This window comes from Plectropomus leopardus, chromosome 10 (assembly GCF_026936395.1).
Source record: "Plectropomus leopardus strain MGB_pleo_1.0 chromosome 10, ASM2693639v1, whole genome shotgun sequence".
Classification (NCBI taxonomy): domain Eukaryota; kingdom Metazoa; phylum Chordata; class Actinopteri; order Perciformes; family Serranidae; genus Plectropomus; species Plectropomus leopardus.
In genome coordinates, this window is record NC_142185.1 from 8,624,574 (window position 1) to 8,642,228 (window position 17,655).

The 17,655-nt window shown below is 38.7% G+C and overlaps 1 protein-coding gene across 1 annotated transcript in view; it reads left to right on the forward strand.

The window, feature by feature from the left end:
* The first annotated feature begins 425 nt into the window (after positions 1–425).
* The window catches only part of slc39a10 (solute carrier family 39 member 10), a 221,694-nt gene continuing 204,464 nt past the window's right edge, over positions 426–17,655 (forward strand). The window contains exons 1-2 of the mRNA XM_088082990.1: positions 426–983; positions 1,220–1,254. The gene's annotated coding sequence lies outside the window, so the exon portion shown is untranslated. The remainder of the gene's footprint in view (positions 984–1,219; positions 1,255–17,655) is intronic.

Here is a 17,655-nt window from a genome sequence, read left to right on the forward strand (position 1 = left end):
AAATCCATATCCTCTGCTAAAAACAAGAAAGCTATTAAAACTATGAATCTCTGCTCCCACTTCAATATCTTTAATCCAAATTAACTTATTTGCATGTGTCCCCTGGCGTACCTCAATTATGTATTACTACTGTCATTATATTATAATCTATTTTTCTATTTTATGTATTTATTTTTTTAATCTTTTTATTTATTAATTGATTTTTGTCTCTATTCTTAATCTCTGTTAATGTATTTATTTTCTGTTACTTCTATTTGTCTTTCAGTTGTTAATGTAATCTTTAAGCCGTTAATTGCACTAACTCTGTATTTCATGAATTGTTAATAAAGTTTTTTTTAAAAAAAAAGTATTATCAGGAAGGGTTAAGCGAAAAATTTGTCAATAGAAGGCCCGTTTCACACAGTGCGCATGCCGACAAAAATGGTCCTTCAAATGTTTCAGAATAAAATGTCTTGTATAGGCAACTGATGGGATTCTGGTCCACAGAGACACCGTCAGGGCTTTTGTTTTGAAAGGGAAGCGGGGAAGTTGGTGTTAAACAGAGGTCTATGTATTTTCTCATCTCTGTGAAAGAGAGATGCTTTAAAACGGTAGTAAAAAGTGATGTAGAGTCAGTATAATCATCAAAACACCATTTTCTCTGTCTATTCCTGCTGACAAACGCGCGCGTCACACGTAATAAATATCGGCGAGCTACCGTTTCTCTAGATGTGCTGCAGCTGACAGTGTGCACGCTCTAACTTTACGGTAATGGCGCCTAAGTTAAATACAATACTCTCGGCGCTGCTCACGCGCTTGCTGTGTGAAACGGACTTGTCAAACCAGGCAAGCTCGCAGCGCGCAGTCAGGCCATTTAAACACAAAAAGAAAGAACGGGAGGAGAAGGTTGTAAAGCTCTCTTTAATGGATACTTTTCACAGACAGTCGCTAGCTCACGGACAAGCCCCTCCTCGCTGCCCTCAGTGTCAACAAACACGTAGCAGGTAAGCTAACGTTAGCAGCAAGCTAGATTAAGTTGGTCTGATTAAGGTTTGGCTGTTGTGTTAAATGTACATTTTAAGACAAGGCATACATGTATGATATAAGCCAAGTTGTAGACCTGCTTTGTCAGGTGGATACCTAGTTTATGAATTATTGTGTAAAGCTAACTAATAGCCTAGTACATGCTAGCTGTTGGCAGCATTAGATAACCACTATATTTACATATTTTGGGTTGCAGGTCAAAACCAGTCAGAGACAGAACCCTTCAATTAGGTGAGTACAAATAACTTTTCATGGTGATTTTGGGGTATCTGGTGGGCCGCTGTGCTCCTGTTTTAAAGGTTGTATGTATTTTGGAGTCAGGTGGCAGCCGAGCACCTGTTGCATTGTTTGTGTGTAGTTTTGTGGGAGAGTTGTGTGTGTGCTGCTGTAGTTGGGCAGTTTTTGGGACATGGTGTTGTTTGTTGATAACTATTGCAGCTCTCTCCAGTCTTTTGTACTGCAATCTCTTGCCTTTATGCCAGGATTGCAGTTGCTGTAAGGTTGTTGTACTAAAAATGCCTGAAAAAGTCTGCGGTCATTTCAGCAGACAGTAAAATGTTCAGTCGCTCTGCTCTCAGGTGCTTGTTGTCATGTTTTTGAATTTTGACTGTCAAAGCACTATCCCTGCTTCTGATCACTTTCTCTTTGATCTCTGTCCTCTGCAAATACAATAGCCTAGGTAACACATTGCCACTGTAAATTCCAACACATGCTTGGTACTGTCCTCATAAACTATTATTGTGTGTGCATATGTAAGTGTGAATGTTTGTACAACACCACAATCACTGAACACTCTAAATGAGAGTTAACCACGGTGTTGTTAAGCTATGTAGCACTGTGTGTGCGTGCTTAGCACTATATAAAAATGGTACAGTTTTTCATTTTGCTTTAATATGTGTACTTGTGGAGTTTATATTTGTTTGCTCCATGTTATGCTGTTGATTTTATAAAAAGCTGCAGGCTACTTTATGTAGCTTAACAATTGTTGCACCTGCTGCGATTAGGGCTTGGCAATATAGCTTTAAAATAATATCACAATATTTTTAGGTTATACCAGGATACATAATATATTTCTTGATATTTAAAAACCTCCTCTAAACTACTAAAATAGAAAATTATAAAATGAACTGCAGTTACAAATAAAGTAACTACTACCATAAAATTAAGTTACATAAACTAGTGTTCGCAAGTCTCATGTCGGTTGCTAAAAGAGCCACACAATTTATACTTGATATTCATAATAAAGCCATTTTATACATTGCACACAATACATCAAGTATATTCATATATTCATCCACCTCCAGTTCTATGTCTGACTTTTCATACCTAAACCACATCCAAACAACAGGTGGAGATCCTGTTTTGGGTACGAGCTACACCTTGTTTTGAGTCGGTTGGTGTCAGTGTCTTGTATGTCAGATGATATTCGTCATATCGCATATCATATCCGTGGCCACTTTTGTCAGAGTTTTGTCTCTGTTTGAGTTAATTTTGTAAGGCTAAACCAAGAAGAGTGGTTAAATATTTATAATTAATAATCACTTCTATGCAGAGGCTGCAGGTTCCAGCAGTGCCATGTATGGAGATGGAATTTATACTGTTGTTTGGACATTAGGAGTCATGTCACTGATATTGTTCCACTAGTGTTTATGTTGACTTTTAGTGCAATATATATTAAAAAAGAAGTGACATTTACTCACAGTACAGTTCACCTGACCTGCTATTTACTTTCATTTAAGCAACCTGCACTTTACTTTGGTACAATATTCTAGTGTTCTTTTCAGCTCTGTATGTTCGTGCAGATTAAAGAGGCAAAAGAGCTTGCCACGTTATCAGTGGATGATTCTCTGCCGTGTTTCTGCTTGTTCAGATCAGCTCTTATCACAAATACAAGGTAAAAGAGGAGTTTTTCATGATTTCTTGGTAGAGACTTTGCTTTCCGTCCCTTTGTTCTATACAAATAGGTTACCTGTCAATAAAAAAACAACGCAGAGCTAATGTTAACTTTTGATAATGATACTCTTTCTTTCAGAATGGCTTTTCAGATACATTCAAAGCAGGGACTGGGTGTTTTAAAGGAATTTATATTAAAACAAAGTGGAAAATATATACAAGATACACTGAATGCAGTGCTTTTGCTGACGGTGTGGTATAAAAAAGGCCAGTTAAAAATATAGTTGAGAGTTGTATCTCAAAGGTTCTTAGAAGCATATTACTGCGCCGTGCTGTATCTAGGTCAAGAGAATTCATATTAATTCAGTTGTAAACTTTTTGAGGCTATTGCAAACAATCCCATTGGATCTAAATCACTGTACATAAGAACAAAAATAGAAAAATAGCCACGTATGGACTGAGGCACTATTTATTTGAGACTTTTAATCTATCTATCTATCTATCTATCTATCTATCTATCTATCTATCTATCTATCTATCTATCTATCTATAGATCTATCTATCTATCTATCAGGTAACAATGATCATTATCAGTCAAATCTTACATGGAGGCTCTCTTTGATTTTGGCCCACTATGACTGGCCAGTAGAACACGAGCTAGTGCAGCTTGTCAACACTGAACAGGTGATGGCCATTAAAAACAGAGCCACCTCTGCCTGTCAAGTTTCCCTCCAATCTCTGTGTGGATGTGCTGATGGTGTTATTGATGGCTGTGCAGAGAGCTTTTCAGGGAAGGTACAGACAGCTACGACAGGTTTCCCCCCACATGGATTTCACCTCATTACTTGCTGAGGCCTTTCTCTTAATTGGTGTTCCCGACACTGCCTGTCCCACTGACATGAGTCACATGCTTTTTTACTTTATTTTTTATTTCATTTTTTAATGGCCGCTATAGCCAGATCACCGCTGTGCTTTGCTCACCAGCATCATGAAAACAGCTTCCAATGACTTCTTTATTTTTTATTGTGTGGCTAAGTCACTATGAATGTGTGTAAATTAGGAGATGACAAATAACTGCAATAATTATCACATTTTATTAAGACATTAAAATGTCATTAAAAAAAGGCAGATTATAGAGACGGAGTGTTCATTAAATTGATTGCACATCATGTTGCATTTGTCCTAAGAGCCATCTGATAGTGTTTGAATCAATAGCAATGTATATTAAAAAGGTTCACCTCTGTTATTTATCTCTCCAACCTGATTGCTCAGTTCTCATTAGGTTTACTCAGATGCCTAGCAACATGCAGGGCACAGATGATGGTAACATGGTAAACTAACAAAACAACTGGCTTTGTCAGTTTTGGTTAATTACGCTTTTGATAGGCCAACAACCATTAACCAGTATAAACATCACTTTAATACTGGTTGAAAAGGCATGTTTTTATTTTTATTTTTGAGAAAAAAATGTAAAATACAAAAGGCCTTTCCTTTCAGTCCAGTGCTCCATTGCCAAAGTGAACTTCAGCACTGCATTTCAAAGCACTATTTATTTAGAAGTGTTGAAAATTCTAATGTTTTGTGATTTAAATTTCTTGCCGTTTGTTTTACTTTCTGTCGACTTTGCTGACAGGTGAAAACATGCAAACTGACCAACTTCCAGTCCACTGCCCACCATCCGGGTTCAGTGGGAGCTAAGTTAACAAGCTAGTGGCAGCAATAATTTAGTGACTACAGACAGTAATGCCATCCTTTTGACGGAAAGTGCTGTTGCGGAAATATTGTGCTCACATGCCGATCTCCCTCCAGGTCTCTCTGATGAGTTAGCGGCTTCATTTTCACAGCAAAACCCCTTCAATATTGTTAACCATGTTAGCACCACAAGCCATGAAATATTGCACGGCACTAACAGAGCCAGCAGTAAAAACACAGTCAACAATCCTTAAGGGTTTCCTTTTGTCTTTTTTGTTTTTTTTAATTACAGCAACTTTGTTGGGTTGGCGTCACTAGCAATAATGGCCAAATAAGCAGAGCCTCTAACTATCAAGCTCCTAACAGGCCTGGGTGGTGTTCAGTGCAGTCAACTGAAAAATAGCAAAATTATGCTATATACTGACATGCATGACTGGTTAAAAAATATCTTTGGTGGTTATCTGATTAACGGTTACCCGTTGACATCCCTCATCCCCATCATCTTTGTCTCTTTATATCTATAATTCAGAATTCTACGGATCTGGAATCTTGATGAAAGTATCTATATATAACACAGAGGAGAATGAACCGCATTTTTATGGCGTAAGCATTGTCCTGTTGTGCATCTGGTAAATCTTCATTGCTCCGTGGTTGGCTTCTCCCAAATGAACTCCATGTACGACACCTGCACGGTCACTTGAGCAGGTAAATGAAAGTCCCATTTAGCAGTTTTGATAGACTATGTTTGTCGATAACCTTCAAGTGCAATGGCATTGTCACTCTTGTAATGGAATCTACCCACAGCACCCAGAGGAGTAAAATCACCCGTTGGTGTTAGGCACGATGTAACGAGGGAGCGCGATCACTCACTTGGAACACATGCCTCTGTGTGAAGCCGATGTGAGAAAGTGGCTTGTAGATGTCATCTGTCTTTCACCACATGGATACACAAGCTATTGAATTGGGCTATTGCTTGCAATCTTGCCTATAGGCTACAGCTGCAGTGCATTTGTCCTGGGTGAATTACTCAAGACAGTCAGGAAGTGTGAAAACATTTAATTTAGGAGACATTTCATATATCTGCCATTCTGTCATTAATAAACCCAAACTGCTCTCTTGTGATTATATGAAAAAAACAATTTAGACACTTATGTTGTAATTATCTGTGATTAGCAGAGCGAACCATTTTTGTTAAGTCATATAATCTAAGATGTAAGAAAAGGTACTATTGCTCAGTGAAAATTGAAGTTTGCTCTTGTTAACACTTAACAACAACAATAAACTCAAGGAAAGGATTTGTATTAGATTACACAGCTGTTCATTTGAAGCTGTTGTAATTGTTACCTGCTGATGTCAAGTGTAAGCAGCTGCTTTTAGATGGTGATTAAATCCAAATTTTGAACTTTAGTTTAATCTAATAATCATAAGAACAAAGCGGAATTGTAACTAACGCTGACAAGTCAGGCGGTTCCAAATTCAAAAAGGGACTGAGTCATGGTGAAATCCTTCCTCATACAGACCTTAAGAAATATTTAGGTCCATTGCAGCAGACTACTCCTATTATATGACACATAATAACTGTTAATATTAACACACTGACATACAGTCTCATTGTGACCTGCTTTTGTAAGTATGTTATTGCAATTTTAATGTATTGCATATAGAGGGCAGAGATGTATTGGTGCCATTAAATGGTCATGAGTTATGCTGTCATATGTAGCTAAGCAAGGTGATATTCCTGTAAACATTTACATGGAGACAGGAAAAACAAAAGATAACACACTAGTGGAGTTGATAGTTTTAGCGCTTAAAGATCCAGTATGAAGGATTAAGTCAAATTGTGATGTTTATCATGCCCCCCTGCCTCTCATAGCGACGCATGTGGCACCCTGAAGCGTGGGATTTAATACGTTTTTACTTCCTCCCACTCCTTTTCGGATATGTTTGTATGTTTGTGTATAACTATATTATATCCTTATTTTTATTTCATTCTTTTTTTTAACACATACATGTACAAAATAAAGTTCTAATCAAATATTGCTGTGGTTGGGTTTACGTAGGAGTCAGTTGAAAGCCTGGTGTGTTTCATGAAGGTGCTAAACGGTTTTTATTTGGCGTCAAAATCACACGCCATTGGGCGTGACAGAGTGTCAGTATTGGCAGAAATGGAACATAATATTCAGAACTTTCATTTGTGTATAATCACCTAAAACTGAGACTCTTGTTTTATCTTGTTTTAGAATGAGCCATTTGTATCTATATTGAGAGTATTTTGTATCAGCTTCTTGTGTTTTCCTCACCTCCCCTCCTTTAGTGCATGAAAGGTGTCTGATTTTTAGCTTGACCTTGTGATTCTAGATAACCGCTGTAATAAACCCCAGCCTCTATGCGGGGAATGGCTTAAAGAAATTAGCAAACGCGTCTTTTTGGCGCTAAACAGTCAAATGCCAGAGGAGCATACTGTGGTTTTGCACCTCAGAACAACATATTGCAATGAAATATGTATTTTATAGGGTACCTAGTTTGAAGTAAAAAAAAAAAAAAAAACTAGGGCAAAGGGAAGGAATATATATGCAAATAGCCATCCCACCTGATTTATCACTATAGACTTACTGCCGGAGAGGAAGCTGTGTTGGAAATGTAACATGTGGGGAAAACAGGGGTAAAATTTGTTTTATCGGACACACGGAGAGCCAGAGCCACATCCGAATAGAGAGTGAGAGATAAAGCAAAGAAAGAAATTATAAAAAAGCTTTGGTTTGTCTTCAGTTATCAGACAGTGACAGCATCACAGTTAAGGACTTTTCAGCATCTTAAATATGCATGTACTTTATCTGATAAATATGTACTTTTCCTTACTTTTGTCATTATTATGTTGCCTTCATGGTCTGACAAGTAGAAAACTGTCACACCACTGACACTTAATAGATCAGCAAGACTTTAATTGGTGTTTCCATTTAGAGCACAAAGAGAAATTAGCTTTTTTTAATGAAGATGGACCTCTACTTGTTTGTTAGGGTTAATCTAATTGTGCTAATTGAAAGGACTAATGCACTAGCAAATAAAGTGTTACCTTTAGTGCCCTGTTGTCTTTGACTCATAAGAAGAATGCACCTAATTCAAACATGATCATGCCAAACTATTATCTATTCCACTCTGGGGCTTTTAATTTTTACTTATATATTCACTGCAAACTCATTAAAGTGGATTTGTGGTATAATCAATTGCCACAAGTCAGTTTTCATTTCCACATGCCCTTGAAAGGGTCTCGATATTGCAAGACTCTCCACAATGTGGAGACAGATAAGAATCGACAGTTTGACTGACGTGATGGAGCGGCTGGAGGTGTCACGGTGTGCTGTATTCTTTGCATCTGCAGCCAAGAAGCAGTCAATTGTTTTCTGGGATCAATGAAATTCAACAGATGCCTGATTAGTTTGCCAACAAGGTACTATCAAGTTTGCTGGACAGAATGAGATTAGTTTTCCTGTGCTCCCAACACTTGGCAGCCGTAATCACAATGATGAAGTGAATCCATGAAACTTTTGTTGGGCTCTGTTGATAGTGGCGGTACTTGAAACAGTTTTCTGCTCGGTGTTTGTGATTTTAGATCCAAAATCAGACCCACAAAAGCATATTTTGACAGTAAATAATTTGACTCTGTCATCTTAATTTTCTGGTACCAATTAGTTGTTGAAATAGTTCCAATTTTTAGACCATGATTGACATCTCAGTTTTGGAAGAAACTCAGACACCTTTTAGGATAAACTACAACAGATGATAACTATTTATGTCTGTCAGCTCGTCTTTCATCCCTAGTGTTGAAGCCTATCTTTAAAATGTTGATTGGCTTTAAAAGACTGCTGCATATTTGAAATAAAGGGTAGTAGAAGTATGTGGCTATTTCTTGCAGCGGTTGTGTGCTGGAATAAAAATGCACATGGTTAGCAAGTTTCTTGCAGTGCAAATTTGGAGAAGGTGCTGCTTCTGGTTTTATCCAACTGAATGGATGTTTGAAAGATTTATTTTTGACCACCTCAGTAGTCCACAGGATTGTGTTGAGGCCAATGAATAAAATAGCTACTACTTTGAAAAAGTCATGTCTTTTTGTTGTTGTTGTCTTTTTCAGCATGGTGTAGTAAATGGATTGAAATCGTTCTAGACTACCTCATTAGCCAGATGAGCAAATCAGCAAATTTGGAACACTTTGCTTTAGGTATTGGGAACAAAACACTGCACTTCTGTTGACAAATCACTTGCCTCAGTTTACCATTGGACAATGTTGAAACATTGCTGAAATCATTATTGACAGTTTTCAGTAATCCAAACAGAAGCAGACAGCTGAGACATATCGCCTTCACACTACTGTCAATGATGTGTTTCCAGCTGATTTCGCTACTGTCTAGCCTGTTCTCACTCTCAACTCACCAAATACCATGGCTTGGTCAGTGTTTTCAGCATCAGACGCCAAAAGCCACCTTTGGCCATATTATGATACACCAGTGGACATTGTGAGTTGATAATGTGGCCGGATGGTACCTTTCGCAGCAGTATAATACACCACAAGTAAGGTGGATTGTACGCTGGTGCGGGCGTCAGTTTTAAGACAGCCAGACAGAATCTGATGCTGCAGTCTGATAAGTTGCTGGATGGCATCAGTTGCCATGTACGCTGCCAGTAACAACGTAATATCAGAAGCGTGAAAGTCCTTCTAAGGCCAGCGGACGGGGTGCTGAAAAGGTTCAACAAACCCAAGAGTTCCACTCGGAAGCCCGCTGTTTACTTCCTGTATAAACGTTGAGCCAAACCATGATGTTTTTTTCTAAACATGTTTTTCTACCCAAACCCAAAACAGAAGTAGTCTTTGAAAAGACACTATCCACATAGCAATTTTGGGTTCTTAAAATCTTCTGAGAATGGTATAATGCAACCAAACATTGTGTTATATACATTATACATACTCAGAACATTTTTATAACCGAAAATTGCTAGCTGGGAATTTTTGTTAGACTTCACACAGCTCCCTCTGGAGAGACAAACAGCTTTGTTCAACTTGATTCACTTATGCACTCCCCAACACCTGTAAACACATGTTGATGTGTAGGTTCCCAAGCTTGTGACTGCACAGAATTGTTAAACTCTATGATTGGATATGTTTGAGCTGTAGACGTCGTGCTTGACTTTTTTCATTTCTTTTTTTTCATTTTCCAACATGTTTATTCATATTAAGTATTTCTAACACAATCAGTGGAGTGCGATGCTTGTTCAAGCCTTGGCAGTGCATTTATCAGGATCCTGACATTGAACCCTGAACTCCAAACTTACTTCTTCCACTTCACTATTGTATTTCTGTTTGGCTAATTGGTCCATTTGGAAGAACTTAGCTCATCTGTGTGTTGGCTTCTTGGCTCGCCTTTATCACCCTGCAGTAACCCCAAATCCCCAAATTTCCTTTAAACTCACTGATGATATATTGAAAGGGACAGTTGAGTTGGAAAACATTAAGAGTGGGCTAGCGAATAAACCTTTGGGCAAAGAGAATGAAGCGGTAAATGCAAGAAAAAGGAAAAGAAAGCCAACAGGGAGAAACTGGCTTTCTAATGAGCTCATGCTTTGTTATGCACATTGTATTTGGTCAGTACTGTGTAGGAAATGTCACAGACAACAGAGAATCATACATCAATTATCTATTCTTTAGAGCGTCGCAAGGGGCTGGAGCCGATCCCAGGTGACATTGTGTGAGAGGCGGGAAACATCATGGACATGTCGCCAGTCAATCACAGGGCTGACACATCGGGACAGACAACAATTCACTCTCAATTTCCTACGGGCCATTTAGAGTCATCAATTGACCTAATCTGCATGTCTTTTGACTGTGGGAGGGAGCTGGAGCACCTGGAAAAAACCCATGAGAAATAAAAGAAAGAGAAACAATATAAGCGCAAAAGTGGCCAAAATAGAATGGTAATAAATTCCATTTCTTAACCATAACTGTGGAGAAATCCTGTAATATGTGATTTTCAGTCTCCTTCATAATATTGTCCACAGAGGATTGAATGTCAGAGCTGTGCCCCCGGCTTCAGTGTCTTCATTTGCATTCTTAGGCCTTGCTTTCTGCATCACTGATTGGACAGAACAGAAAATCCCTTTTAAAGGACAACATCTGGTGACTTGGCTTTCTCACATAAGGAAAAAAAAAGTCAAAATTATTCATATTGCGTCAAAGACAAACAATGACTTTTTTTTTGTTTTTTTGCAAACTGTGCTTTCAGCAAGTGGTCACTGTGGCCATTATATAACTGTTTTTTCTCCTATTCCGCATAGTTTAGGGGGTACAATTTAATGCAAACTACCGCCCAGCAGTCTCTCACAGCCTGACAGATAATACAGTCTGTTTTCACACATACTGTATGGCCCTCCCATTCGGTGCCCTCTTCCACTGACAGAGAGAAAGCAGTTTGCAGGGTTGCAGAACTGCTCCCTGATGTCTTTATCTTAACACTAATTCACTGCGCCCTTCACGTTCTACATCTTTTCTTCCTGAGGGCTGTTTGTTATTCTGCTCATGTAAGTCTCTCTTCATCTGTTTCTGCCTCTCTTTTCCTAAAGCCTGGTCTGACCCCCAAACCCCCGTCCCTCTTGTCTCTGCCTTCCTTGTCTCAAGGTCTCATTTCTGAGCCAAGGTGGAAGTCATAATGAAGCCATCACCATTCCAATGAGCAATGTCTTTATAATATCTCATTTGATATTTGCCAAAAAAAAAAAAAGATCTTGTGGGTCCCTAGGGGACTTGTTCAATTTATATTGTGCTTTGTATGGTGCTTCTTGTCAGGGAAGATTAGTGATGTATGGAAGCAGAGAAAGGCTATTATAATTGGAATTTTAAAAGAAATTTTAATTTGTGAATCCTAAAAGTAAAATAAGAATTAAAATTAAGCCTCAAAAATCCACTATCATTTGGGCTTTATTGGTAGAGGTTAAATTCAAGGGAATAATTATATATTGGGTGGGTGGGGGCAAATCCTCCTAATGTTTAACCATTTTCAAAATGTCCCCCCTAATATATTGATTAAAACCCAGCAAAGGCAGTTGCTCTGCTGCTGTGTTTAGGTACTATAAATGTAACAAGACACCTTGACACAGCATTCAGGGCGGGGCCCCATTTCTTCCTATAACAGTTGCTCAATGGCATATGAAGCGAAAAGTGTTCTATTTCTGCGGTATGTAATTACCTGGGTGATCATCAGTACTTCTGTGTCATTGGGCCCATAGAGCAAACGCACCAGGAAGAGCAAGCTACTTCGGGTTTAGAGTGCCACCAACTTGAATCATTTAATCCCGTGGCTCTTCAGACTGAATGGATCAAATCCTGATAGAGAAAATTCATTTTGCCTGGGTTGTGAGGCTCAAAGATTATACACCGATTTACAGACATCTCTTTTCCAATGTTAGTTAACAGGAAAAAGTCTTTGGGGCCCACTGGCATCATGTGACAGAGTTGTAATTCCACAGTTTTCCCACTAGGGGAAATTGGCCTCAAAGCCTGGCGTTCTTCCAACGGGCTTGGTAGGTACAATGTCAGGGTAGCCTGCTCTCTATTTCATTTCTTTCAAATGTTTTAAAAGTGGAAAACTGAGATGTAAAATCAGTGTTACGCTTTTGCTGATTGTGATGGATTTGTAAAGTGTTATGAAAATGAAAATTTGATGAATGGTTAATCTATCTTCTCTAAGTTACCTGCAATTAATTAGCCACACATACACCTAGCGATCTACAGTGGTGGTCATAAGCAAATATAACTTATATCTTTATGTTAGATTTGACAAATAACCCACAAGAAGTCTAACTTAAGTGTCATTTAGTAACTTTCATTTACTGCATATTCGTAGAGTATGCTGCGTAGCTGTTGTTGCTGGTGATAAAAAGTATATGAAGTGAGCTTTTTATTCTTTATAGTGATGACTCCATGACTACTGGTTAAATTTCACAATAAGGTAATTGGTTGCCTACGAAACTGAAATCCTTATAGCCTTTCTTTGCATCCACTGTGGTGAATCATTCTAATAGATGTCCTTCTCCAAGGCTGAATGGAAGCTCAGATACTTATTTTTAAGGTAGATGCTCTTTTTATAAAGATGATTTATCTCAACTTAACCTACTTAACTCCACATTACATATAAGACACGAAGCACCTAAAGCTGTGCTGGATCCAAGTGTACCTGAGCACAGACACAATCACGGTGCCATTTTTAGGTCGCTGAAAGGCAATTAAGTTCACTTAAATTGGATGCTGAAAGGTCGTTTTAACTGAAACTCAATCTACTGTTTCAGGAATTATAATACTATATGCCAGTGGTCAGCAATGTCCGGCCCGCGGGCCAAAATTGGCCCTTCAGCAATAATATCTGGCCCACCAGATTATTTTGACAATCTGATTTTTTATTTATTTATTTATTTATTTTTACAATATAGGACTGATAGTACCACAAATAGGCTGTAATGTACAAATAGAGAATCCACCCCGTCTGAAGAATGCTGATTATACTTTTATCCATATTGATAGTGAGAGTGAATGACAGAGACAAAAACATGGACACCAAAATTTGAAATCTGAATCTGATGTAAATGAAACATTGATGCAACTATCTGACGAATAGCCCACTACTGTAAAAATACCAACTACATAGATTACCCTGAGTTATGCACTAGCTAGGGAAAAGCAATTGGCCTGACTGAAACATTGAAAACAACTCAGTGCACAACATTCAGCATGTCTATGTGGCGAGTAGCAGACCTTGCAGAAAGGGGCACCTGTATCACGGGGGCAATGATACCATCCATTGACTTGCTGTCTAATATTGTATTCTTTGCACGTAGCAATAGCTTCACTGGAGATAAGACACACCGGCTTTGCATTCATTAAACCATGTAGGGTAGACGCATACTTGTCCCTCCATTCTTCAGTGAATTCCCTATTTTCACTGTTGGCTCCTCTCTTTACACTTTTTGATAGTGGCATTTTCTCTTGCTAGCTAGCAGGTTAAATGTTTAGCTGTTTTCACTCTGCAAACATAATATCGTACCTCTAGCACGCAAACAATTTAAAAAAATGCTACACTGTATGTGAGGAGTGGGGTCACTGATATTAAGAAATAATTCTGAGAGTAAAACTATATCAAATAATTATTAGAATATATTAGGCTCTGCTACATGGTCAGTCCAAGTGGTAATGTTTTGTATGTAAAAAGAAGCAGTCATTTTCCAAATTAAAATGATAGGCTACATGTTAATTAATCATAATATGAAAAGGGGAAATGAAACCAAGGTCATTAAGAGCATTTCATGACTCAATTCTATACATGGAATTCATGATTTAATTTCATAATGGGCCTATCTATGTCCTCTGTTATTTCTTGAGTTGTTTTTATCCATTCTCTGCATATGCCACAACTGTGTCGCAAATTTCAGCTGCTTTTTTTTTTTGTTTAAAAAAATCAATCAATTTCTTAAATTAGCTTTTGATTATGTTCTGGCCGACCATCTAATAAAGTTTAACCCCAAAACATTGCATAAAAACAAACACTATAAACATTTCACAGCACCCATAGCAATTATGCACAGCAAGAACACTGTATTTAAGACTGAAAATTGCTGATTTTTAAAATGCCTGATAGTAGGGTGCAGCGCCCTCAGCATCCCTACCTGCAGCCGTGGCATTCGCTTCTGTTGAGTAATTTTGTGCCTCCAAAAGAACGCTATTGTATTTGTATTTCTTTAGTTCACTACTTAGTGCACTACAAATGCCTTTGCAGAAACACCCAGCTGGACACATTTGCACCTTTCACACCTGATAGCTGCTCTGTACAACCCCAGTGTGATCTGTTTGCCACTGAGCAACACCGTTGGAGCATAAATGGGTTAATGGCCTCGCTTAAGGGCACTACACCAGTGAGCATGAAGCAGGGGAAAGTGCTAATCTTTAACTCAACCCGTTTACAACCTTCAGGCCAATACCTCCTCCCCAACACAGCCATGCCTGAGCTGTCCTACACACCCGAGTGCTAATGTATTCTTCAGATTCCAAGTCTGTACAGTGATGTCTCTGAGAGTACAGCAGGCATCCTCAGAATGCCTCCTGAGCTCCAGCAAAGATGTTGGTACAGGGCACACAGCTGGTGCAGCGGCAAAACAAATGCTCACCACTGCAGAGAACAGGGTTTAGTTCCAGCCGGCAGTGCCTCCAGCTCGGTGATGAATAATGAGTGAATAAGCACCAAAATTGCACCGCCCCACCTGATCCGCATAAACACGGGCTCACTGCAGCCACCTTTGGCACATGTTGGTTTGTTTGGAGCTTAGCAATGGAATTACAAAATAGTACAAGTCAATTTCATGGTGTTATAAAGCATGTAAAATAAACCTGTGTATGTGTGATACCACTTTTCCAGTGCACAGAAAACCCACAAACACCTGCTAACATCTGGCTTTTTAATGTAAGGGGAAAGGTTACAATCTCCATTCACACCTGTGTCAAATAACTCTGCAGTATTAGGTATTTATTATCCCACCGGTTTTGGTCAGCATTGATGTAAACACAACATCTGCGTTAACACACTAATTTTACCCCCCTTAATGGTGATATGCACCACCAGAAAATACCGCCTATCACCACCCAAACAGCACTTAAACATTACCCCAAATTAGTCTGTACAGTTAGAAAGAGAGATAGAATGAGTGAGAGATATATATAAAATAATTAACCACTGTGAAGTTTTTACTGGCCTCCATGCTGCTTTCTACTGTTTGCTAACCTGATCTCTGGCCTGACCCTAAAGTCAAACATGGCACTAACACACACACACACACACACACACACACACACACACACACACACACACACACACACGGAAAGGCATAGACTACTCACTGCTGTAGAGCTGTGTACACAGCAGTCTACTGGCAAAGGGAAGGGTGTATTGCCTATTTTTAGCCAGTTTTTTGAAAACCCGTGCAGTACACGTGCTAATTTTGGTGTACAAGAAGTATACATTTGTGCTGTCATGAAAATGAAAAAATGAAGACCAGTATGTAAATCATACCAATGTCATGTTTTGCCCTGTGTTTCCTTGTTTAATTGTGGCAAAAGTATGGGGAAATTGATGGCTCTTTGCCATTGAGTTAAAGTAAGCACTGTCTCGACATTCTGTCTACTTTTTAGCCATGTTAGCAGCGTGGCTCTAGGGATGACAGTGTCTGCCTGTCCGTCCCTGTGTTCACACAAAATATCTTGACAATTGTGGCCTAGATTACCATGATTTTTGGCATGGACAGTCATAGCCCCAAAGGATAAATCCTACTGATTTTGGTGAAGCCCTGACTTTTTCTGTTGCACCATCATGAGGTTGAAATTTCTTAAACACAGCTCTTTCTCATTCTCGATTCATCAAATGCTTGGTCTGTGATTTCAGTGTCAGATACAGATGCAAAAAGCACCTTTAGGGGTGATATGATGCTATGGCATCAGCTTGAAACGCCAACCATTCCAATGTGATAATAAGAGCTGGAAAGTCCGGACAGGAGGGAAGGAGGCTGTGGAGGTGTCCAACAAACCCCTGACTTTCACTAGGGATCTCACTGTTTGCTTCCCAATCTAATGTTAAGCCAAACATAACATACAACAAACATAATGTCGTTTTCTAAACCTAACTACATGCTTTTGTTGCACAACAAAATCAGCGGAAATAGGAGGTATTATATCTGTGTTTTAAATGTATTTAAAACAAGACTGAATGCATTTAATGAGCAGAAACTGTACATTTCCTGTGAAACAAGAAGTTTATTTTGAAAAGAAACAATGCATATAACAGGCATAAATAAAAAGCATCCTGGAACATCAACAACAGATGCACGGTGATGGATGAGACAACTGCCCTCAAATTTGGTTCAGACAATGATGCCTCCCTCATGATAAATTCTACCGGCTTTGGTGATCAGCTAACTACCTCTCAAAACATATCAACTTAATACCTGCTAAATGTCAGCATGGTAGCATTTGGCTCTAATCGCGTAATCACTGCCTAAATACAGCTTCACCAAGCTCCTGGCTTTGCCATGGACTTCTGTTTTAGATGTGTTTATTTTTGAATTATCACACCTGAGGTTCCGGCTGTTGGAAAACAACAAAACGGGCAGAAGTTGCCGGGAACTCATAATTCTGATGCATAAAGCATTTACTGTTCTGGCAACAAGCTTAAGACTGCTTGTCCTTCAAAACAGCTCTCTGTGAAGGTCCTGTTTAAAATAGCTAAATCTGTGAGTAAAAGTGCAGACTTTTCACAGAAGGTCTGGTGAATGTGGTGTGAAATATTGTGCAGCAGACATGATTATGTTCTCCTGAAAACTGACTGGCAAAGAGAATCCGTAATGAATCCATCTGAAATGACCTTGCAGCCTGCAGCCAGGAAATTCTGTTTTAAACATCCAGACCCTAACTGACATCGCCCTGCTTTGTTTGCAGTTCTCTCACCTGCTGTTAAAACAACCATATGTGCTGCTCATATCTGTAGGACATACTCCTGGCTGACTGACAAAATGGTATTAGAATGTAAAAAAAAAAGAAAAGTAGAATCACCTGTATGTTCAGTGGAATGATTTCATGTCAACACAGGTGTAATAGTAAGATGAGTGGTGGTACATTTTAGAAGATGGCACATCTGGTGGTTTTCAATTCAATTTCATGGCAGTTTTAGCAAGTGGACTAAAAGCAAACTTAAATAATGATAAATCATGCTTTGTCTAACACAGTTTCACTGAAATATGTGAAATGGACATAAACCCTAATCAACATACTAAATGTTGGGGGCAAGGAATGTGTTAAAGTTGCAACACCAAAACAGTGCCAATGCAAATTCTTTTGCAAAAGGTTGCAGTTTTGTTGTCAAATAGTTACAGTTTGGTTAGGTTTAGAGAAAGAATAGCACTTGGTTAAAGACAACAAAAGAAACAAAGAAAATGTGGTTAAGATTATGACGGGATCCCAGTCTTATT